This window comes from Lutjanus erythropterus, chromosome 11, assembly GCF_056507025.1.
Source record: "Lutjanus erythropterus isolate fLutEry1 chromosome 11, fLutEry1.hap2, whole genome shotgun sequence".
NCBI classification, from domain to species: domain Eukaryota; kingdom Metazoa; phylum Chordata; class Actinopteri; order Lutjaniformes; family Lutjanidae; genus Lutjanus; species Lutjanus erythropterus.
In genome coordinates this window covers 923,627-947,932 of record NC_139327.1, presented here as the reverse complement: position 1 = coordinate 947,932, position 24,306 = coordinate 923,627, and positions in this window count along the sequence as shown.

The following is a 24,306-nucleotide window of genomic DNA, read 5'->3' as shown; positions in this document are numbered from 1 at the left end:
TGCAGCCGTGGTTTGCAGCTCTAATTTGCAGCTCTAAGTGAATTTAAAAGTGTTGGTCAGTCTTTTTGGGATGCATCAACAATCTGGTGAGGTTGATCACCACATCACCTTCTGCAGTGACAGATCCTTATAGGCTGGTAGTGAACCAGAGTCCCAGTGATTCACCCCAAGATCTGGCTGTGGCTCAGAAAGACAATGCACTAATCGCATCCAGTGAAAACAATGGAAACTAAGGTGAGCAAAGAATTTTGATTATGGTTGATTGTCATAAAAATGCTGTATACACAAGTCCGATACATCTGTTTTCATTCTACTGTTTAGTGCTCTTGATTGCAGAGAAGGTAAGATAACTTTTAAGTGTGCCACTACTGGACTAATGACATTTATTTGATTTGTTTGGGGTGGTGCTGCTACTAACAATTATTTTTAATATTTCAGAATTTATTATTTCAGAATTAATGTATTGATTAATCAATCAGTTGGTTGGACTATAAAATGTCAAAAAAAAGTGTGAAAATCACTTGATCAGCGTTTCTTGAAGCCCAAGATGACGTCCTCAAATGTCTTCTTTTGTCCACAAACTAGATAGATTCAGTTTACTGTCACAGAGGACTAAAAAAAACAGAAAATATTCACATTTGAATATATTCACACTAAAAACAGACTATTGAGACTTTTTTTCTTTAAAAAATTACTCAAAGTGATTAATCAATTATCAGAATTATTGGTGATTAATTTGATAGTTGATTAATTATCTATTAACCAATTACATGTTACAGCTCTAGTTTGGGGTGGCTGTCATATATATAATCAACACAGCCCAAGTGGCCAAAAAATACACTTCATAGGTTTCAAAACTTCTCACCTGCAGTTGAAATTTAGCCAGCTAACTGTCTGTCTAACACTGGCACATTTACAGAAATGCTGATTAGGTTATCCCTAGAACTAAATGAAAATGAGGAGTCACGTGGGTACGCTGAGCAGGATGGCAGCACTGTAGGAGGGCTCAGACCACTCGCAACTAATTTAATTGTTTAATCCATATTTATCTGCCTACCTTGAGCTAAATATTGATAGACTTTATCCCAGAAAAGTTCTTAGCACATTGACTACATTATTGGCGGTGAAAAATGGCGACAACGTCGAAATATTTTAAGAATATGGGCCACATAGCTACTCCGAACAAGCTAGCTGCTAATGAGGACAAGTCTCCCGACGAAGCTGCAGAACAGAAAATAAGTATGGAAAAAATCTTTGCTGAAATAACCAAACTGAGTACTAAACTGACGGAAGTAGCTGCTGATGTAGTGACCATCAAAGAAACCACCACCGAGCTGAAAAACTCTGTCAGCGGGCTACAGGTACGAGTGGAGGAGGCGGAGGAGCGAATCTCCCAGCTGGAGGACACGACTGAGGGCCTTGTGACAAACACCGGTACCATGGGGAAAAAGGTGGATATGCTATGGGACCGTGTGCAAATCCTGGAGAATCATTGCAAAAGAAACAACGTAAGATTGGTGGGACTGGCGGAGACATACGAGAGCAGAATTAGTTTACAGTCACCTTTAAAAGTAGGAATTCCTGTAGTTTAGCTGAAAAGTAGGCTACAGGTCTCTGTCTGTCTCCGTGGTCCTGGAGTAACACTCAACACTCTTTGTCTACAGTCTGAGCGAAAGGTCGGTTTGGATCTGGTAACCCAAGAGTTGGAGTCGTCAGAGTCTTCCGAAGGACAGGTTTTAAGTCAACAAATGTTTACCCTGCATCAGCAGTCCATGTCACTTTACTATGTGCTTCTAGGCCTCACCCAGGTGCGATTGCACTCAGGGGGCCCTTGAGGACACCAGTGAAAACACCAGTGGGAATGAAGGGCCTGCAACAGGAACACAAAAGGCATAACGTGTTTCTTTATGATTGAGTTTGAAAATGTTTTAAAATGCTTTTACTCTTTTTTGGGAGAGGGATTTGCCCTCACATGTCATCACATGACCCAAAAATGTCACTTGTTGTTGGACAAACTGCAGTTTTGACGAGCTAGCTTTGTGACCTTCTTCATCCAAATGTTTCAAATGTGTCTTTTTCACACTGAGCTTGAGTAATCATGCACTTCCTGGTGACAGATTTAATGAGCTCAAACTTTGTTTTGAATTTCATACCTGATTTTTTGTTTTGTTTTGTGGGAATGATTACACCTGCCTTTAATCAAGTGATAAAGCCTAGTGTAATACCGTCAACAGCCACTTTTTTTTTTTTTTTTTTGAGTGGATATTATGGTTGACAGGGTCTTTAATTAGATTTTGGTGTGATCACAATTAGTTGCATGCCTCTGATAAGACTGACCTACAGTGTATCATTCTTTCACGGGGCGCTCGGCAAAGTGCCCCTGACCTGCAGCTAAGTAGCCAATCCGGTTATGGTTGCTAGGGAAAAATTATTAAGAATTGGCCTATCAATGTCACCAAATTTAATGCCGGTGGGGCGCTGGAAATGTAGCCCCAACTGCTACGTAAAATGTGTGAAGGTTTATGATTGCTAGAGCTACGTGAGGAGCCAGTGATAGGTTTTTTTTGTAGTGCGACTCCCAGACTCTGTCCTACAGCGGGAGAAAAAAAACTATGGTGACGAGGAAGAGAGATGATGGCGATGGCGATGGCAGTGACAACTGGAGTTCAAGCACAGCTTCCACCAAATTCGGTGAAATTATTAATGTACCCTTTTGCGAGACGAACGACGGAGGAAAAACTTCTCGTTAAGGAGCTGGGACCCGACAAACCTGAAATGAACATTTCCCAGCAAACCAAGGAGAAAGATAAATTGTACAGAGTTTTTGTCTGAGCTGGTTGAACCGTAAGACGTGGCTGGCAGGTTGTGGAGCAGCCAATGCACTTTTCTGTTTCCCCTGTATCCTCTTCAGAAGTGACAAATGTGATTCAACTTGGACAAAGACTGGACTAACTGACTTAAAGCACCTCTCTGAACGGATCAAGAAGCATGAGAGGTCTAAAATTCACATGGAAAACTGCATAAAGCTAGCTGTGCTCGGAAAGATTAGCATCGCAATGCAGCTAGATGATGGGCACCGCATTGCTGTAAGAAGGCACAATGAAGAGGTTGATAAAAACCGTAATATTTTATCCAAAATAAATGTAAAATTTTGTGGTGCTTTTGAATTAGCAATGCAGGGACATGATGAAAGGGATTCCTAAGACAACACCGGGATATTCAGAGGTTTAGTCAACTTAATGGCATCCATTGATTGGGACTTGAGGGAGCACCTTGAAAATGCGACCGTATTTAAAGGCACCTCGAAGACAGTTCAGAACAAGCTCCTGGACTGTATGCTGGCAGTTCTGAGAGAACAGATCATAGATGAAGTAAAGACAGCTGAGTTTTTAGCAATCCAGGCAGATGAAACTACCGACATTTCCACACACTGTCAGCTAGTCCTGGTACTAAGGTACATTGATGGACGCAACAATATACAGGAGCGGTTCTATGAAATCATCAAGCTACCCAACAGCTATGTGGATTCAGTAGCCAGTGCCTTATTGGAGAGGCTGCACAGCATCCTTCCCGAGGGACAAGAAAAAAATTGATGGCCCAGGCATATGATGGGGCTGCGGTAATGAGGGGTGCCACTGGAGGAGTGCAGCGAAAGGTGCAGGACATCTATGCAAACGCTCACTACATTCACTGTCATGCCCATCAGTTAAAGCTGGTAATGCAGCAGGCAACTTCCCACATCCCTCAGATCATTCACTTTTTTACTGACATGGGGGGATTTGCTTCTTTTTTCTCAAAAGCGAGCAAGAGAACTGCAGTGCTAGATGAGATGGTGGCGCACCGACTTCCAAGTGCATCGTCAACACGTTGGAACTTCAACAGTGGTGCAGTCAACACAGTCTATGAGCACAAGAATGATCTGGTGAAGTGTTTTCAGACCATCTGGAACAGTGAAGCGTTTGATAGCCCTACGAAGAGAGAGGCTGGAGGCTATGTGAGAATGCTGGAAGATGAAGCTTTGTGTTTTTTCCTAGCCTTGTTCCATAAGATCATGCCACATGTGGACATGCTGTATAATCAACTCCAGAAGAGGAACATCGATGCTGTCTACATCGCAGGAATCACCCAGACATTCATGAATCGCATGCAGGCTATCAGGTATGTTAAATGCATTATTATGTAGCCTAGCCTAATTGTTAATTCTCTGCATAAATTATGTGTAGCCTTAAATGCTTATATGTCATCTTATTCAAATAATTAATTAATGTGAAATTTAGATGAAATATAATTGCTAGTAATATAACAACCTTGGGTTTGGTTAATATATCCCTATTCGGTTTTCACAACTGATTCATAAAACTTATGTATTGGATCAGGGAAGCTGTTCCTAATCTGGCTGAGGATGAGGAGTACAGGGGACCTGTTCAGGAGCCACCCACAAAGAAACGGAGAACATTGGGAGAAGACACGCAGCACCATTTGGCACTGGAGGTCAGCACTTGCTTACACACACAGAGACACAGAGAAACACAGGGCCCTATCTTGAGCTCGTGCCTTAGGGTCGTGTCTTGTGCTGATCGAAAGCGTAAGTGGAAGGTGGGAGGTGCAATGGATTTAATTTATTCAAGGTGTGTCCAAATCCAACCTTGTTGTCTTGTGCCAGGGGCGGGAGTGATATTTTGCCCTGCCCCGCCCTTTGCGCCACCAGCGCAAAGCGGGATAGACCTATCAGACGTGCCCAAGTGCCCTCATTAATTCACAGGCGAGTTTAGGCCGAACATGCAATAAACCAATCAGAAAGTCAGCTCTCATCACCTTTGAGAGGCAGGTGCGCCAGCAGCGCAAGTGGAGGCAGCATGACGGCGGATTTACCAGGAAGAAACAAAGAGAAAAGATTTTTAAAGTGAGGAGACGGATCTCCTGGTAAGAGAAGTGAAAACGCGATATATGGAGATAGCAGGACGTCTCCAAAACAGCTTCACGCCGAAATAGTTTACAGTAACGCCTGCAAGAAACTTTACAACAAATGAACCGCAAATGTCATGCAGATATGTAACTGGTTATATTTTAACCTGAAGCACGTTGAAAGTATGTTATATTTCATAATTAATTGTTATAATCATCATCATTATTAACTTTGCTGGCTGAGGATCGGGGGAGAGAGATGGTGCAGTAGAGAGGGGAGGCGAACCGATCCAGTCTAGCTGCAAAGCTTCCTGGTTCCACTGGCCCACCTGAGCCAGGTGAAGGCACAGATACGCGGCTGTCTGTGCTCCTTCTTCTTCTCCTCTCCCACCTAATCATCATCTCCTCCTCCCATCCTCGCTCCTCTGACCCGCTGTGAAATAATCAGAGAGAGTTTCCTAAGTTTGAAGTGCACAAAATTACGCAGATATATCCAACTAGCTATGATAGAAGCACACATAACATTTTCTCTCAGGTTGGGCCACCTTGTGCGGTCAAATATAGTGTCTTGTATATTTTCTATGTTATAGATCATAATTGTTTAAACATTGTTTTTCTGGATCATAACAAACACGCAGACATAAACACTACAGCTGCTCCACCTGTCATGCTGACTCATCTGATAAAGACTATCAGACAGCTGTGATCCTGTTTGCAGGTCTGCTGAGATTTATTGGCCTTTATAATTATAATAATAGTACTGTTGTACTTATTAGTGTGATTAACTTCAAAGACACACACGTGAATGCACGACTTTTAAACATAAATGAAAGGTGTTTGGTGATTGTGGAGATGAGGGTGCGCACCTCAGCCAAGGGCAAGACACACACATACCTGCACTATTAACTTCAATATTCACACATTATTGCTGGTGGATATGTTCAAAGGACACTTCACTAATCGACACTCCTGTGGAGAATAAAGACTAATGTAAATTAAGGTGTTTGGTGATTGTGGAGCAATTGCGCCGCCAGCGCAAATGATTTTGCTATCTTACGCCAGCGCAAGTGCCATTTTTGCCATGTGGGTAAGATAGCAAACGCGCTTGCGCTGGGTCTGTGCCGCTGTGGGTGTGAGGTCTAAACATGAAGGCGTGGCCCGGCGTGTGTGCTATCTTGTGCTGAGCACATTGGAGTAAAACGCGCTTGCGCTTTAGACCAGCCAAAACCTGGTCGAAGCGCAAAGTCTGTGGTTTTTCAGCACAAGATAGCACCTGGCAGGCTTGGCCGAAACACACACACGTCTTCACAATCACAAAACACCTTCATTTATGATCATTCTCTTCCTCCCACTTGAGTGTCGATTAGTTAAGTGTTATTCAAACATATTTTCTTATCAGCAATAAAAATTAAATATTGAAGTTAAAAGCTTTCACGTGTGTCTCACGCTTGGCTGAAGTGTACACGTCTCTACAATCACAGAACACTTTTCTTCTTTGAAGATGAACTCACTAATGAGGAAAAGAATTATAATTATAAAGCCTAAAGATTGTCTTTATCGGATGAGTCAGCATGACAGCTGGAGCAGCTGTAGTGTGTGTCTGCCTGTTTGTTATGATCCAGAAAAACAATGATTGAACAATTATGATCTATAACATACAAAATATACAGACACTATATTTGACCATAGGAGTCCGGCCCAACCTGAGAGAAAAAAGTTATGTGTGCTTCTGTCATAGCTGGTTGGATAGATCCGTGCGTAATTTTGCACACTCCAAACTTCAGAACAGAACAACTTGTTTCGCAGCGGGACAGAGGAGGGAGGATGAGAGGAGGAGATGAGGATTAGGTGGGAGAGGAGAAGAAGGAGGAGCACAGACCACCGCTTAACTGCTCCTCCACCTGGCTCAGGTGTGCCAGGTGGAGCCGGGAAGCTTCGCGGCCTCTGGATCTGTTCGCCTCCCCTCTCTACTACACCATCTCTCTCCCCGCTCCTCAGCCAGTAAAATTAATAATGATGATGATGCTAATAATTAATTATAAATTACAACACAGTTTCAAGGTGCTTCAGGTTCAAACATAACCAGTTACATATCTGCATGACATTTGCAGTTCATATTTATTGTATATAAACTATTTCGGCGTGAAGCTGTTTTGGAGACATCCTGCTGTCTCCATATATTGCGTGCTCTTGCGCATTCTCTTCTGGAACCAGGAGATCTGTCTCCTTGCTTTGAAAATCTTTTCTCTTTGTTTCCTCCTGGTAAATCTGCCGTCATGCTGCCTCCGCTTGCGCTGCTGGCGCAACTGCCTCTTGAAAGGTGATGAGAGCTGACTTTCTGATTGGTTTATTGCAAGTTCGGCCTAAACTCCCCTGTGAATTAATGAGGGCACTTGGGCACGTCTGATAGGTCTATCCTGCTTTGCACTGGTGGCGCAAAGGGCGGGGCAGGGCGAAATATCACTCCCACCCCTGGCACAAGACAGCAAAGTTGGATTTGGACACACCTTGAATAAATTAAATCCATTGCGCCTCCCGCCTTCCACTTACGCTTTTGATCAGCACAAGACACGACCCTAAGGCACGAGCATGTTTTACCCTGAGCACAAGATAGCAAACGTGCCCAGCCACGCCTTCCTTTTGCCTTCATGTTTAGACCTCACACCCACAGCGGCACAGACCCAGCGCAAGCACGTTTGCTATCTTATGCACATAGCAAAAATGGCACTTGCGCCAGGCTAAGATAGGGCCCACAGAGACACACAGAGGAACAGACACACAGAGACACAGAGGAACAGAGAGAAACAAAGACATCATCAAAAAAATCTAATGAAGATGCTCACCACTTGATATAGTAGTCCAGACTCAAATGTTTATTGTCATATGATATCTATGAATAATTACAGTTAACCATTTTGGTTTATTACACAATATAGGCTAGCTATTCAGAACATTGATTGTAGTGAGACGTGAAGACCTAATTCTTTACCTTTTTTATAATTGTATGTTATCACATAGGTATGTGACACCGTCATGAGCCATGCCAAAGAGAGGTTTTCTTTCACCAAGCACCTCATCAGTGCCACTGTCTTGCAAGGAGACTTGTTCCAACAACACAGCAGAAGGTTCCCAGATTCAGCACTGGAAACCACGGTGGAAGCCTATCCCTCATTGGACAAGGCCAGACTTAAAACAGAACTGTCCCTGATCTACGAGAATGAGGAGTTCCAGAGTTGCAAAGGTGCACTGGCTCTCTATCAGGTTTTGATGGAAAACGACCTTGGAGAAACATTCACTGAAACTGTAAGTCTTCTCAACATCATCATCACAACACCAATGACAACATCAGAGTCTGAGTGGTGCTTTTCTACATTAAAGAGGATAAAAACTTTCCTTAGAAACACTATGTCACAAGATCGGCTCAAAGCTCTGGGTATGCTCTGACCCAAGATTGTACTATATCTCTTTTGAGATGGTGAAACTTGCCCTACATTGGACTGGACAATGCAAGTTAGACTGGCCCATTATAGAAAAATCTTTATCCTTTCCCTTTACACCCATAGAGTTCCTCTCTCAAAATTCAGGGAGAATCTCTAACCCTATTATGTTGCATTCCAAGGAAGTTTGGATGAAGATACACAAAATGATTAAATTATCTCATTCTAAACAGCCATATTGGTCTTTGTGGCAAAATCCTGCAATCTGTATTGGTAAAACACCGGTCTACTGGAAGAGTTGGCACAACCATGGAATATGTACGCTGGATAATTTGTATGATGGTAAAGTGTTTATGTCTTATATTGATGTATTGAGTAAATATAATCTAAATGGAAAGGAACATTTTTGGAAATATGTTCAGACAAGGCACTGTGTTATGTCACTAGACTGGCAAACTGAAGACAACCATATTTTAGGGTATTTGGTTTTGCCATCACACCATCACAGAGCCTCGATATTTTACAGAAGAATGAACTCTACACTCAGTACTGATCTAAACATTTTGAAGGTTTTATGGGAAAATGACTTTGGGGTTGTTCTTGGGAATGAGGAATGGAGGGAAATAATCTCACAATGTGGGAAATTTTTAAGGGAATGTAAAGGCAAATGTACACAATATAAGATTGTACAAAAATATTATTGGACTCCTGTGAGACTGAATAGATTAGGCCTCATGAACAACTCATTGTGCTGGAAGTGTCAAAATGATAACGGTACTCTGATACATTGTTTGTGGGAATGTCCAATTATCAAGCACTTCTGGATGGTTGTCGTACGTATTCTAAGTGATTGGTTAGAAAGACCTGTGCCACTTTGTCCTACACTGTGTTTACTGGGTAACAAAGGACAGATAGATAATATATCAAAAGGAAAATTCTCTGTTATCATGGTTGGGGTCTCAGTGGCAGCTAGGATTATTCTTAAAGGGGACCTATTATGCTTTTTCCTCTTTTCTGACCTATAAATGTTGTCACAATGTTGGATACTTGTGTTAAACGATTCCAAAGCGTCAAATAATGAGGTTCATGCATTTGGAAGCAAGCCCCGCAAGCTGTTTTGGATGGCTCTGCACGCTGTGTTTTACTGTCTTTTTTTAACGGTGTAGTAACATTGACGTCAATGCGTGCCAGACTTACTTATATGGTCATTGCCCGGCATGTGCTCTAGGCCTGCCCGCTCCCCCGCTCTGCTTCGTAAATTATATCGCTGCTCTGAGTGGTGAACTATTAAGTGAGATTAATGTGTTAGCGAGCTATGTTGTGTCTAAACACAGGATTTTCAGTGTGACGAATGTGGCTCTCTTTTAACCTGGTAACCATGGTAACTACTAAACTCATAACGTGGTCACAAGCAGGTTATGTTCAGAGTTTCAAATTAAATTGTCTGTAAAACGCGCTATTCTTTAACAAATTTTTGTCCTTAGCTTTTAAACTGAGGGAGGACGTTACATTGAAAAATTACTGAGCTGTATGCTCGTAATATCACCGAACGAATCCATGTAATGTAAAAATGTAACAGCAGCACAAACTGTCTGCATCGCGCTGTCATGATGGTAACCTCCGTTTGGTGATGCAGAGTCATTTTTCCCGTTTGCTCCAGATCATATTAACATTTTAAATTGACATTGTATATAATCCACACACTAAAATAATGATGAAGCAACTACAGACACTTTGAATACTTTTTACTGTTATCTGTTTTGTCTCTGTGATTTTGCAGCTCAGATCACTGATTAGAAAATTCATCATCATTTATCACAGCCAATCTTAAATCAGTTACACTCATTTTACGTTGGTTTGGTCAAAAACTTCAGTGATGTCCATGTCTCTGTCATCATAGGACAGTGTCAGACAGACTTAATCATGTTTAAATCTGCTGTATGGAGTTTTATTGTTTAATGTGCGGTTTTTCATGTTAGAATAAACGGCAGCATTAAGACCGCATTTAGTCCATCAGTCATTTTCTGACATCATTCTTCTTCTCCTGCTTTATTTGCAGCAACAATGTTGCTTTTGCCGTAATGTATTTTGTATATTTTCCACAGCTCATAATTATAACAACTTGATGATTTTGACTTAAGTAAGGCTCGCGATCGCTTCATTTCATGTGGAAGAAGAGTCAAATGACGCAACAAACGCCCCTTTTATATGAATGCGCACAGAGTCTGAAGACGAAAGCCTGGATTGACAAAGTGAGTTGATAACCACCATCATGATACCCGTTATCACTGATTGCAGTTTTAGGCTTTGTCATGCAGAGAAAGCCTGGCTGTGTTGAGCTTCCTTCGTAGCACAGCCCCCTGCTTTCCTAAAGAGGCGAGCACCAGGCAGAAGTGGATAGAGTTGCTTTTTCCCGGCCAGCAATGGAAAAATACCTCCGTGTTTGTCTGTCTATGGCACTTCTACGGTGGCCGACAAGTGCAAACGCGCTGCATATACAGACAGGCGCTACAAATACAGAAACGCGCTGCATATAAGAAAACAGATGCAAAAGGAAATCGCTGCAAATACAGAAATGCGCTGCATAAACAGAAACGTGCTGCAAATACAGAAACGCGCTGCATAAACAGAAACGTGCTGCAAATACAGAAACGCGCTGCATATAGGAAAACAGATGCAAAACGAAATCGCTGCAAATACAGAAACGCGCTGCATAAACAGAAACGTGCTGCAAATACAGAAACGCGCTGCATATAGGAAAACAGATGCAAAACGAAAACGCTGCAAATACAGAAACGCACTGCAAATGAGAAAACAAATGCAAAAAGAAAACGCCGCATATACAGAAACGCGCTGCAAATGAGAAAACAAATGCAAAACGAAAACGCCGCATATACAGTCACACAACGGAAGTGCTCCAGGCCTCTAGGGGCAGTGCTGAGCTTTCCCCGAGAGACAGACAACGGACGAATCAACCTGCGGAGGAGAGGAATAGGCCTACGTGAGAAGTAGAAAGTTATTGGTGAGAGGAAAATTGGAGGCGGGAGAGGCAAAAAATCAGAAAATGTAAATCCGACAAACAAACAAAAATGTAAAAATGTAAATCAGCTGCACTTTCTTAATACAGTAAAAGATGAGGGCCACATGTGGAAAAAAGAAAGAAAGAAAGAAAAAGAAAAAAGAATACGTACTTTTTCATGTAGCCTCTCCCACCTCCAATTTTCCTCTCACCAACTTCTCACATTTTTTTTTAGTTTAAAAAACAGTTACAGGATGTTTATTCTTCATAATTACGTTTCCCTTTCGGGATTTTTTTTATTTTATTTTATTTTTTTTTAAAACAAACTTTATTGTCATGTTGAAGACATACAAGGAAACATGACATTATATAAGCAACATGACACTCATACATAAAACAACAGTAAAGTACAGGGAGTGCATAATACATAACAGACAGTAAGGATTTTATCTAGTAATATGTGCCATAATATTTTCACGTAGGCCTATTCCTCTCCTCCGCAGGTTGATTCGTCCGTTGTCTGTCTCTCGGGGGAAAGCTCAGCACTGCCCCTAGAGGCCTGGAGCACTTCCGTTGTGTGACTGTATATGCGGCGTTTTCTTTTTGCATTTGTTTTCTCATTTGCAGCGCGTTTCTGTATATGCGGCGTTTTCTTTTTGCATTTGTTTTCTCATTTGCAGCGCGTTTCTGTATTTGCGGCGTTTTCGTTTTGCATCTGTTTTCCTATATGCAGCGCGTTTCTGTATTTGCAGCGATTTCCTTTTGCATCTGTTTTCCTATATGCAGCGCGTTTCTGTATTTGCAGCACGTTTCTGTTTATGCAGCGCGTTTCTGTATTTGCAGCACGTTTCTGTTTATGCAGCGCGTTTCTGTATTTGCAGCGATTTCCTTTTGCATCTGTTTTCTTATATGCAGCGCGTTTCTGTATTTGTAGCGCCTGTCTGTATATGCAGCGCGTTTGCACTTGTCGGCCACCGTACACTTCACAGGGGACTGTTTTGTCAACACGGGCCAATACGAAGCTGGGTTAGCCGGTAGCCAAGCTCGGCAGCGCTTGTCAGCCCTTCGGAAGTCCTCGGGAGTGTGACCAATCACAGCGGAGTGGGCTCGGCGGGAGGCGTAAATGGAGGAGGGCCGGGGGGCGGAGTAAAGTACACAGACCGTTTTCGCGGGATGCAGAAAATACAAGGAAGAGATGCAGCGAGAGGCACAGCGTCCTGACGATCTACAAAGGTTTCTGTGCGGGCGATCGTGTGTAGCTGCTCTATAGGAGTCCAAAATCAAATACAAAGGCCCGAAATTGAGTATAATAGGTCCCCTTTAAACACTGGAAAACTCGGAAAGCCTTACCGTTTAAAGAATGGGTAAATATGATGATAAAGACTGCTTCATATGAATGTATGCTTTATAAGTTGAATAATAGAGATGGTACCACAGCGCCAGAATGGGAACCATTTTGGTCCTACATTACTTTTACTGTCAGTCAGTAGGACGACACCTGATTTCCTTCCCTCTGATATTTATTTTATTTTATTTATTTTTTGTTTGTTTTTCTTTCTAGGAACTTCCACACCTTGTAATATCATTGATACTTTCATTTATGTTTATGTATAAGAGCCCTGTTCTTTAATGTTAAAGAGCACTGTACGATTGTCATGTACCAAGTAAAAACTCAAATAAAAACCTGAATTATAAAAAAAAAGAAAGAAATGAAAATATGAATGAATTACTAAAAAATGGGCCTGGTTTTTCTTAACTGAAACTTACCGCATGATACACAGGAAGGCCAAGGAGAACAGCAGTACACCTTGTGTTTGATGTCATGAAGTTCCTAAGAGGATAAAAATAGTGTAAATTCTGTGACAAATTTATTCATCAAGCCCAATGCCAAACCGTTCCAACCAACTGGCCACTACAGCATCAGAAAATAAGTCCACACGTCTTGTGCTGATTTATCTGGTGCAATCAGAGAAAGAGCATGGACATGCAAAAACGGGGACTATGCAGTGGAGCAATTGTGGAATTAAAGTTCATTTGAACCATCAAATTAAACATTCCAAAAATTTAACCTGTGAAATGCATAATCACCTGCTGGTCGTGCACTTGAATATATCACCCATAGCACCTGAAATCTTGTTTTTGTCTAGTTTTGGAAGCCCTTTGTCTGAATAAGATCATCAGTTGAGGGGTGTGGCAATCAAACTCGGTGTTCAAGGGCAGGTTCTTGTGACCATTAGAACGCTGCATACATACAGCTACATTTCAGAAAAGAAGAAGTACATTAAGTTCTAGGTTTGTGAATCACTAAGATAAATTATTGTTTTATTTAAAAAAGAATAATAAAATCAGAACAGGATTAGAACAGCATTTTCTTATTATGGCTAAATGTTTGTAAAGCAGTATTAGTAATGATTGCAACATAAAAGTCACTACATAAACTCAATATCTCATTGCAAACAAATCTATAAAGTCAAAATAAATAAATTCACAGTAAAACCAATGATTTCAAGATTAATTAAATTAGATAAAACTATGCATAATGTGACATACATTACTGAGAAAGGAAAAACAGGTGAGAGAGATTAACCATATTACCTCAGACTGCATATGAAGAGTGGGCCAGAGGTCCCTGAGCTGTTTCACAGAAAGTTGATTCTGCATGTTGGAGTCACTGGAGTGTGAAGGTGTGGAGTTGTCTTGGTTTCTTGGGCTTCTTGTTTCAGCTCAAGCCATCAACCCAAAGTATCCGTATTTGATGACCAAGGAATGAGACTTAACAATCAAATGTCTTCCTCCAGAATTACTTACTGCTCCTTGAAAACTGGGACTCGTCTGACTCCTGATCATCATCAAAATCGTGGTACTGGCGTCACAGTTGGGTACACAGCATGTGCATGATGAATACAACAAATACATCTGTTTTCTGACCGACTCAGTCACACTATTGTCATTCTGGCAAGTGAAGTAACACTCCAATCCAGCGGGTGGCATTAAATCACCAAAATGCTGTTTGCCAACTGCCATTTAAAACAAAGAACAGCCAAAGAAGGAGGCGCAGCAAAACAAGGACATTGGATGCTTTTTATTCTGTAAATTCATCTCCTCCACTTGCTCCCTCTCCTCACATCTTTGCTCCACCCAGCGAGGTCATGACAGAGATGTGAGGACGGAGGAGACAGAGCTGTGAGATGAAAAATCCTTGGTTCCTTTTTTGGCATTAGTCTGAAGCGGCGTCAGTTACTGATGACGAGCTGATAACAGCTGTATCAGCGGTCAAACTGACTGGTACGAATGTTCACAGAAACAAATCTAAGAAAGATTTCGATACCTGACAGCATTCAGTTAGATCTGTAAATTGAAATGGCTGATTATTGGTAGTATTCTTTCTGATGCTGATTTTAATCATCATTTAATATTCCTTTGTCCATCTTCTAATTAATATAGGCAACTGATCAGTGTTATTTGTTTACTTAGGCTATTTATTGGCTTGCATTATGGTCATCTGCACAGTAATACACACATCACACTTTCCACTTGCTTGTGTCATTATTCACAACATGCAGGTGCAAGTGCTGCAGAAACTTCTGTCAGTCACTGGACTTTGATCTCCCTTTGTGGGTCTTGATGACGCAGGATGAAAATTGCCAAAACTGCCCAATTAAGGGATACACCAGTGTATCCTTGGTCTGAGCACCTCCCAGTAAATTGCACTACTCTCTGCTCAAAGTAAATGAAAAGAAACTAAACTTTATTGATTTGGGGTTTTTGATGTTGTTGTTGTTGCTTTTTCTGCATTTTACTGTGACATGCCTAGTTTTCATACTGAACATTATTCAGCTCTTGCAGTGAGTAAGGTGAACGAAAATTCAGAGTTGCATAATCAATCATTTTATTTCACTGTAATCAAAGACTACATGTAACACAAACTCCAATTTTTTAAGCCCTGATAAGCCCAAGCATTTGAGTTTATTAGTTAGGCAAGTACTAGAGTACTGCTAACTTATTCAGGATTACAGTGTTCCATTCATCCACTCATGGAATTGATAAAAAAAAAAAAAAAAAAAAAAGGTCAACCAGTCAAAAAAGCCAGCATTTCTTTTTTTTTGTGTGTGTAATTTTTTTCCATAGCACCTGTTCATCGAGGCACCAAAGAAAAGACATTTGATGAAAGTATCTGTGTATGATGAATTGCACGTCATGTAATGTTAATTTGGTAGATACATTTATGCGTATGGTCTGGGAGTGTCTTGAAGTCAAAACATTCTGGGAAAGGGTGTCTCAAAAATTGTCCAATATGACACAAATAAATTTTTATTGTTTGCCATCTCTAATATTAAGGAATGATCATTCATCTGACCCTTAACTCAGAAGCGGTTGTTATCTTTGGCAGCCATGGCTGCTAAAATGTTGGTTGCTGTAAGATATTTATTTTCTAATAAATAATCAATCCATCAGTTGTACCATTCTTTAAAGTGATAGTTCACCCAAAAAAATTAAATTTCATTCAATATCTATTGACCCCTTTGCTGATGTGAGGATGAGTGAAGATCTCCAGTTCACAAAACACTCCTGGGGTTTCAGTGGAAAACAGCCAAATCCAGTACAATTGAAGTGACCGGTGACCAGTTTTGAAATTAAAAAAATAAATAAATAAAATAAAACACAACAAAACACAAAAAATGTCTCCATACTGCTTGTGTTGTGTAATCCAAGTGTCTATAAACTGCAACATTAAAATCTGACCCAAAAAGATGCCATTTACGCCATGTTTTTACCCTAAATGTCAACCGTAGCCTCTCAGACCAGAGCCACATGTACACCTGAAACATAAGTCGGGCCTTTCTCAATCTGGAAAGGATTTTGTACACTACACTACAAGGTTTCTGTTGCTCTCGCTCTGTAGTCCATGGCTGCAGCAACAAAATGATGTTCCTCCTCTATGTCGAAGGCCTTGTACATTTTGTTCTTTGTTGAAAGTTTGTGAAGTCAACTGTATGCGTAACAAGTCACTATTTCTGAGCAGATCTCTCTCTGTTGTCTGAGTCACTTCCAGGTAGCATGTAAACAGAGATGTGAAGGTATTGCGAGATCTCATATATCTTGTGTCGTGCAGCTTAGGCGAGAGCTTATGTACCCACTTCAGGCGTGTGCATGTAGCTCTGTTGTGAGAGGTTACAGCTGAGATTTAGGCTAAAAACATTGTGTAAAGGGTGTCTTTTTGGGTCAAATTTTAATGTTGCATCTTACGGACACTTGGATTACACCACACAAAGCAGTATGGAGACATCTTGTGGTTTTTGTTCTCTTTTTTTTACATTTTAAAATGTTCACTTCAATTGTACTGGATTTGGCTGCAAGGCTGTTTTCTGCTGAAACCCGGGAGTGTTTTGCGAACTGGAGATCCTCACCCATCCTCACATCAGCACAGGGGTGAGTAGATATTGAGTGAATTTTCATTTTTGGCTGAACTATTGCTTTTTAATAGAGTATGTGCTTATAGAACTGTCCAGAGCAAAGATGAACTATTATAGCCAAAACAATCTTGAGAAGTGGATGGAAGCACTGAGCTCAACAAAGCATATAACAAGTTGAAGGGAGGAAGAAGAGAGATCAGAAAAATTCTTAGTATAAAAACTTGTATCAGTGGCGTACAGTGAGGATTAGATCTGGGACTTCAGCCAAAACTTTGCTAGACACACCAAAAAAAAAAGGATTTTGGTGGAATAAAAGGCAGGCAGCAGTTACCTTGATAGCTGTATTAAAATTTGTATTAAACAGTAGATGACTACCATTTACTCTGTTACTATTGTTTGGTTAAGTTATAATGAAGTTTGTGTTTGATATTAATAGCTGTAATAATCAATAAGGATCATTGATCTCCAGTTATATTATTTCTGTCTACCAACACAGCTCTGTCTGCTGTGCTGTGCTGTTGGAAGAAGTTTTAATAAAGAAGATTCAAGTGTCTGAAAATTGATTTCTAAAAGACTCGGAGATGAGGGTAATTTCAGTAAAATGTGTCAAATATATCCCTACCTGGGAAGCTGGGGGAAATAGGCTATTTCCAAGTAAGTAGAAAAATGAAAAAATATCTTCTCCAAACAAATCCAAATTTCCAGAGCTGTCTTATTTACACACAGGGTCATTTTGGTGAGCAAGGTAGTTGCAGCATTATTCAAGTAGTGTCCAAAATCCTCTATGAAGACAGTCTACTTTATGCAGCTTGTGTGCCCAGCATTTTTTATCACTCTTTAAAAAAATGCTGCTTACACAACAATTTCTTGTTTGTTAAAAGTGCATTCATCCATATTAGTCAATTATCACAAAGAATCATCACCAACACGTTTTAACCTTCTTTTAACCATTTGTTCTGATTTTCTAGATGGCAAAATCAGATCTCACTCTCAACATCATCAACCGAGGTTCCAGCAACAGCAGGCAGCTGTTCAGTCTTCAGTGAAAAGGCTGATAAATTCACTGTACAGTACCTACCCAGCACCAAACAGCAGAAAATCTGGTGCAGACCTGAACAGAAATAAAGTGAATATTGATCTTTGTCAGGTGGTCACAAATCTGAATTCAAATGAATGCCTAAGTTTCTCTGTAAATGGGCAACTGTTTGTTCATGTTCACCACTTACAGCTTCACTTACAACTTTAAAGTGGTGATAGGCCAATGTTCTGTTAAAGCTGTAAAGCCTGTTTTCCTTTCCCCTAAAGTGGTCAAAAAATCAATAATTCAATAACATAACAACATCTAAAGAGATCACTTGTGACAGAGCTTCGTCAGAAGTTTCCCCCTGCTTGCAGTCATTGCACTCATTCAGCATAAATATCTCTGTTAATATTCAATTAAAAGTTCTCACTTTTTTTGAGATATTGGCTTTATATTTAATAGTTCCTGCAACTGCCAATTCACCTGTCTTTGATTTCAGAGCCAACAGTAGACATCATCCATCTAACTGGAGACAGCAATGGGCATGTGCAGTTTGGTCAAGACGCATACAGTCTACCAAAAGATCAGGCATATCCCCAATCACTTCATCTTCCTGTCAAGCAGAGTCCATTGTGAGACCAGACAGAGCTGGGCAGTGAATGATGGCACAGAGATCTGGTCACACCATTCTGCACCTTCAGCACTGGATGTTCCATGAACAGACACTTTACCCACAACATTCTAGTTTGACTTTTTTTTGGGGGGTGGGGGTGGGGGGGGGCATTTAGCCTTTATTGGACAAGACACCTGTTGCCATTCACAGTAGGTATTTTTAAGGACTTGTCCCACAATGATACCATTCAGAAATAACACTGAAAGTACTTTCTGATGGCCCTCTGCTTCAGATTGGTATTTGTAAAGTGTTATATCATGACAGAATTTAAGGACAGGCCTTCACACTAAATGCTGAAATGATTTGGGCCTTTCTGTGTGGAGTTTGCATGTTCTCCCCGTGTCTGCGTGGGTTCTCTCCTTGTTCTTCGGCTTCCTCCCGCAGTCCAAAGACATGCATGCTAGGTTAATTGGTGAGTCTAAATTTTCTGTAGGTGTGAGTGTGTCTGTCTCTATGTTGTCTATGGTGTACCCCCACCTCTCACCCAATGTCAGCTGGGATAGGCTCCAGCCCCCGCGACCCGATCCAGAATAAGCGGTTACAGAAAATGAATGAATAATCATATCATATGAAATGTCAGACATTTGAGAAAATACTCATCAGATCATATCTGTTTATATTTGTTGTATGTGGATGTAGCATGGATGAAGTCTCATTTTGTTGCCAAACCCTGTTTTGATGAATGATAAAAAAAATTGACATTGATAGCTTTTTGGTAATTTTCTTATGAGATCGCGCCGAAAATAATTAAAATGCAATTTTTGTCATGACAAAGAGACAGAAAAGGCAGGGGAAGACAAATTTCTTCTTGGGACAAGAAACCCAAGTAGGAACTATGAAGTCCTACTTTTGAATCTGAAAATCCTTAATATTAAACTTCTTTACTTCTTTTCTTTTTTTTTCATAGAGATACTGTTTTCTCTTTTTATTTAAGTAAATTTGCGTATTTTAAAATACTGAGCAGGGTCTTTAGACTGACAGTATTTGTTGTTTGATCTTCTAGCTGCCTTGTGTTATATTCATAAATTGTAGCGTTCCCATTTCCGGGGCCCTCTGAATGTAGCATACCGGGTTGACGACAACAGGCAGTAATTAAATCAGGGGACTGACCGACCGACCAGAAACTCCAGGTGGAAAACTCCGCACAATAAAGTGAAGTAAGTTTAAAATTAGTTAAATGATAAATAAGTCTTTGTGCTGGTGATTGGTATATTGTTAGCTAGCTAACATTAATGTAGAGTCATGTCAGCTAGTAACAGTTTGCTATTTGAAGAGAAATTATTTTGACAGTTCAAGGGCAACTGTGGCATTTTAGGCTGGATGGTAGCTAACGTTAGCTAATTTAACCATAACACTAACCCTGCTTAGTAGTTCTCATTATAAGTTGTGCTGAGGATCAACGCTACGTTCCTCTTTTCACACATTATTTCACCCTGTTTGTCAGTGAATCTCAAAGTCAAAGTCTCAAAGTTGAGGCGCAGGGAGGGTAAGTGTCCGTGATACCCAGTTAACACCCAGAAATTATGGACAAGGGCATGCCTGATATTAGTGTATGTGGATCCGAAGTGAAGAAAGTGAGGGGACGGAGGTACCGGTGTTACAATTCTCAATTCGAGTAAGGGAGTAATAATGTTGATTTAATGACTCCCTGGATGAAAATGCGTTTTGCAAGAGACTCGGGCTGGTATCAGAACATCCTTGTTTCCTTCTCTTCCTCGTCATGCTACCACTGCTTGCGCTGGTGCCGCACCTGCTTTTAATTTCTGATTAGTTAATTGCATGATTGGCTTAAAAAAGTTAAAAGTTAAAGTACTTATCTCATCTTATATAAATTATGCGCAATGCTGCACAAATATTTTTATTCCTTTGTGAAGGCATAAAAAACAATAACATAACATTGTTCACTTTTATTTCATTTATTATTGTGCAGGAACAAATTGAAAATGAAGTAATAAAATCAGTTCAAATTAAACAGCCCTGACTCACTTAACTCTGCTTTACAGTTAATTCCTGTTCTGTATCACATAAAAGACAAGCTCACATGACAAAACAGAACCAACAAAAAAGACATTCAAATTACTATACTATACTTTACTTTTCTGTATTAATTCAAAAAATTTCATGACGTGATCACAAAGTAAGGATGGGTTTGTCCTTTGCCAGAACTCGTTACATTCGTGCCAAATGTGTCAGTGGGACTAAAGCATCAAGTTATTTCTCTGTGGTTTTTGAATGTTTTTTTTTTTTGTTTAATTCCAGAGGAATTACTCACCCTATATTATGTTTTTGCCACACAATGTTTTGTGTCACCATGTTTTTGACTATAACACTCACTGTGCATACTTATGTTCCAGGAATTTGCTGCTGCGTGTAAAATACAGAGTGGCAAGTGTGTTATCACCATTAAGGTAAGCTGCTTCCATGTGATGTAGCTTAAGTATGAGTATAAAAATATTGGTTCTTTCTTTGTCAGAACAGGCTATTGGCAACATATACTCAGGCCTAGAATGAGGTCATTTTTAGGAGAAGTCACTTTGGACTATGATGAATTCAAATTTATTGGGGCTTTCTGGCCACATTGTAGGGCACAAAAGTGCACAAACAGTAGGTGGTAATTACACTGTATATAGATGAAACAGTTTTAGCTGATAATTAGCTAGATGAGCTACTGTAAATAACCAACACAAACACCCATTATTAGACTGTAAACCATTAATCAAACCAATGAATAAATGCAGTCAATCAGACAATTTAAAAGCTAATTTTATGTTTCACTAGTATAAAAGTATCAGTTCTTTTTGTTGTGTTGTGTACCTTCAGTAGTGAGTGACAGGTAAACACACAAAGGGCAACCATTTATTGCATACTACAGTTAGAAACTGACAATAATTAGCTGATAATTAACCTGATCAGCCACAAAGTAATTGATACACAAATTATTAAACCATTAACCAACCAACATGATTAGACCAACTGTATGATTAGAATTGTGTCGATTGCAGTGTCCATGGCCAATTCCACTCTATTTAAAGTCTGACCTTTGCAACATCTCAGTGAAAGCCATGTATCTCTCCTCTGAATATCTGGAGCGGTACTCACAAACATTCTAAAAAATGAAAAAAAAAGGAGGAGGGACAGAAATTTTTATCTTGGTGAGGAGGTGTGGTTGACGCTGTTGCTGGGTATGACTTATTCTTTTAAAAGGTGTGATTGGTTGATCCAAAAAATAGGACAGAAAGAATTTAGTCTCTATTAGGGCTGAACAATTAATCAAAATTTTGTCACAATTTCAATATGTTCTGCTGCAATTTTCAAATCACAGGATGCACAACATTTTTTAAAGGCAAAATTAAGGTCAAAATACCATTTTAAATAAATATTGTGGTGCTGCAGAGGTGTACTGGCCAACACATCATTCTCTAGTTTAGTGCAGATCCCTGAAAATAACACACCATAATCATTTTAATGTGTTTTTCAACTGAGAATAATGTAAAAAATATCCTTTCCTCCAATATTACAAATCCTATTGCAATAGCAAAATCAATCAAAATAATTGCAACTAGATATTTCTTAAAATTTGTTCAGCCCTAGCCCCTATTAAGACATGGTGTAATTATGAACACTATTTAACCCTCAATAACACCCATGGACATTTTTGTCCTTTTGGATTTTAATTTTTCCATCATTTTGGCTGTGTTAATGCATATTGCATACACTTTGGTCATGTTGTGTATTTTTGTGTTAATTTAGACACTTAAACTTCATATGCTATGATATCTCTAAAATAAACTGTGTAATGAAAATGCTCCCCAATTTACATCCAGAAGATATTTTTGTCCCCTTGACTAGTGGCAAAACTGCGATTTTTGATCCCATTGCCATTGGAGCATAAAAGCATGTTTGGGGTTTTTTTTGGCTCTCATCCTGCAGTCTTCAAAGTTGTTTTTGTATGTCTGCTGTAAACTATACTTGATGTGAATGTGGACTTAGAGAAATTAAATGTGAGCTTTGAGCTTTACTTGTAGTAAAGTTCAAAGTCCCTCAATAATCCACAGTCAAACATTCACTCATTCATCTCATTCATGTAAACAGACAGCTGCATGAAGGACACAGGTGCAAGAAAAACAGAAAAACACAAAGTCTGAGAGTCCATGAGTTTACACACACACAAAGTCTCTCTCTCTCTCTCTCTCTCTCTCTCTCTCTCTCTCTCTCTCTCTCTCTCTCTCTCTCTCTGACTCTCTCTGTGTGTGTAGCTGTTATCAGCGGTCAGTTTGTCTGCTGCGCACATGACGTGACCATCGTGCAGAACTCGTGTGTGACAATGACGGGCACAGAATCAGATATGTGACGCTGACCGGCCGGTCACCGGTCAGGGCAGGTCATGCTGAAAACCGGCTGGTTCTGGTCGATCGGTGCATCCCTAATATGTGCTGTACTTATTAAGGAATGCACAAGGGTTAAGATAATATCTTTTGAATAAATTGTAAGCCATACTGTAAAAGTAGCTTACAAAATATAGCAGTAGCTATTAGGGATGGGCATCAAGACCCGGTTTTACTTTAGAACCAGTTCCAAAATTACGATTACTCCAGAATCATTAAGAATTGAGATTTCCAATTCCACTATTGATTCCCATGTGCAAATTAAATGCGTCTGAAATCACAGACTCAAACTTTTCCCGACTTGGTTTTTGTTTTCTCTGCACCTGGGTCCTTCATACACATGTATGCATTACACGGAGTGCACGTGTGATTGATGTTATCGAGTGGCTTTGAACTTACCTACATCAGCATTAAGCTCACATTGTATTTCTGTGGTTCACATCCACATGAAGCAGAGTGAATGCAAACATGCAATGAGGACCACTAACTCATATAGTTTTACCCCTACAAAGATGCACACATGTACACACACTCACGCACACACACCACATAGTGGGTGGGGGAGTTACCCATCACCTGTTCAGGCCCAGATTCTTTAACTTGCTGATGAGCCTGAAGGGCCCTATGGTGTTACACCCTGAACTGTAGTCCACAAACAGCACTCTCACATATGTAATATGATAATTTTCTTTTTTTTCAATAACAGGACAAGCTGTGGCATGTAGCAAGAACAAAGCACAGAAGAGGGGGCTATGCACCAGGGGCTATGCAGTAAGGACTTTAGTGTTGCATATGGGGCATGTGCACTACCAGGTAAGCAACTCGAGAGCCCCAAGATAAGGGATGGGCCTTGACACCCTGTTAACCCACTTAAGAACCAATTCCAAAAGTACAATTCCATCAATGGCTTTACACATATGCGTGTATTTTTGGCCCAAACCTACTGCTACATAGCCTTTCTCTACAATGTTGAACACAAATTGAAGCATTGCCATTACTTCTTAAGCGAATATAAAGAAATGGTAAAATAAAGCAGTGACCTAAAAGTATAAACAGCATCACAGGTGAGAAACTAAACTTGAATCCACAGTCATTCATTTAGAGGTTAGAAAGTATTGAGAGCCTAAGGTGATAGTTTACCCACAAATTAAATTTCTCCTGATATCTACTCATCCCTGTGCTGATGTGAGGATGGGTGAAGATCTCCAGTTCACAAAACACTCCTGGAGCTTCAGTGGAAAACAGTTTTGCGGCCAAACTTAGTGCAGTTGTAGTGAATGGTGACCAGTTTTAAAATGTAGAAAAAGAACACAAAAAACCCCACAAAATGTCTCCATACTCTTTGTGTGGTGTAACCCAAGTGTCCGTAAGCTGCAACCTTAAAATTTGACCCAAAAAGACGCCATATTTTTAGACTAAATGTCAACTGTAACCTCTCAGACCGGAGTTGCT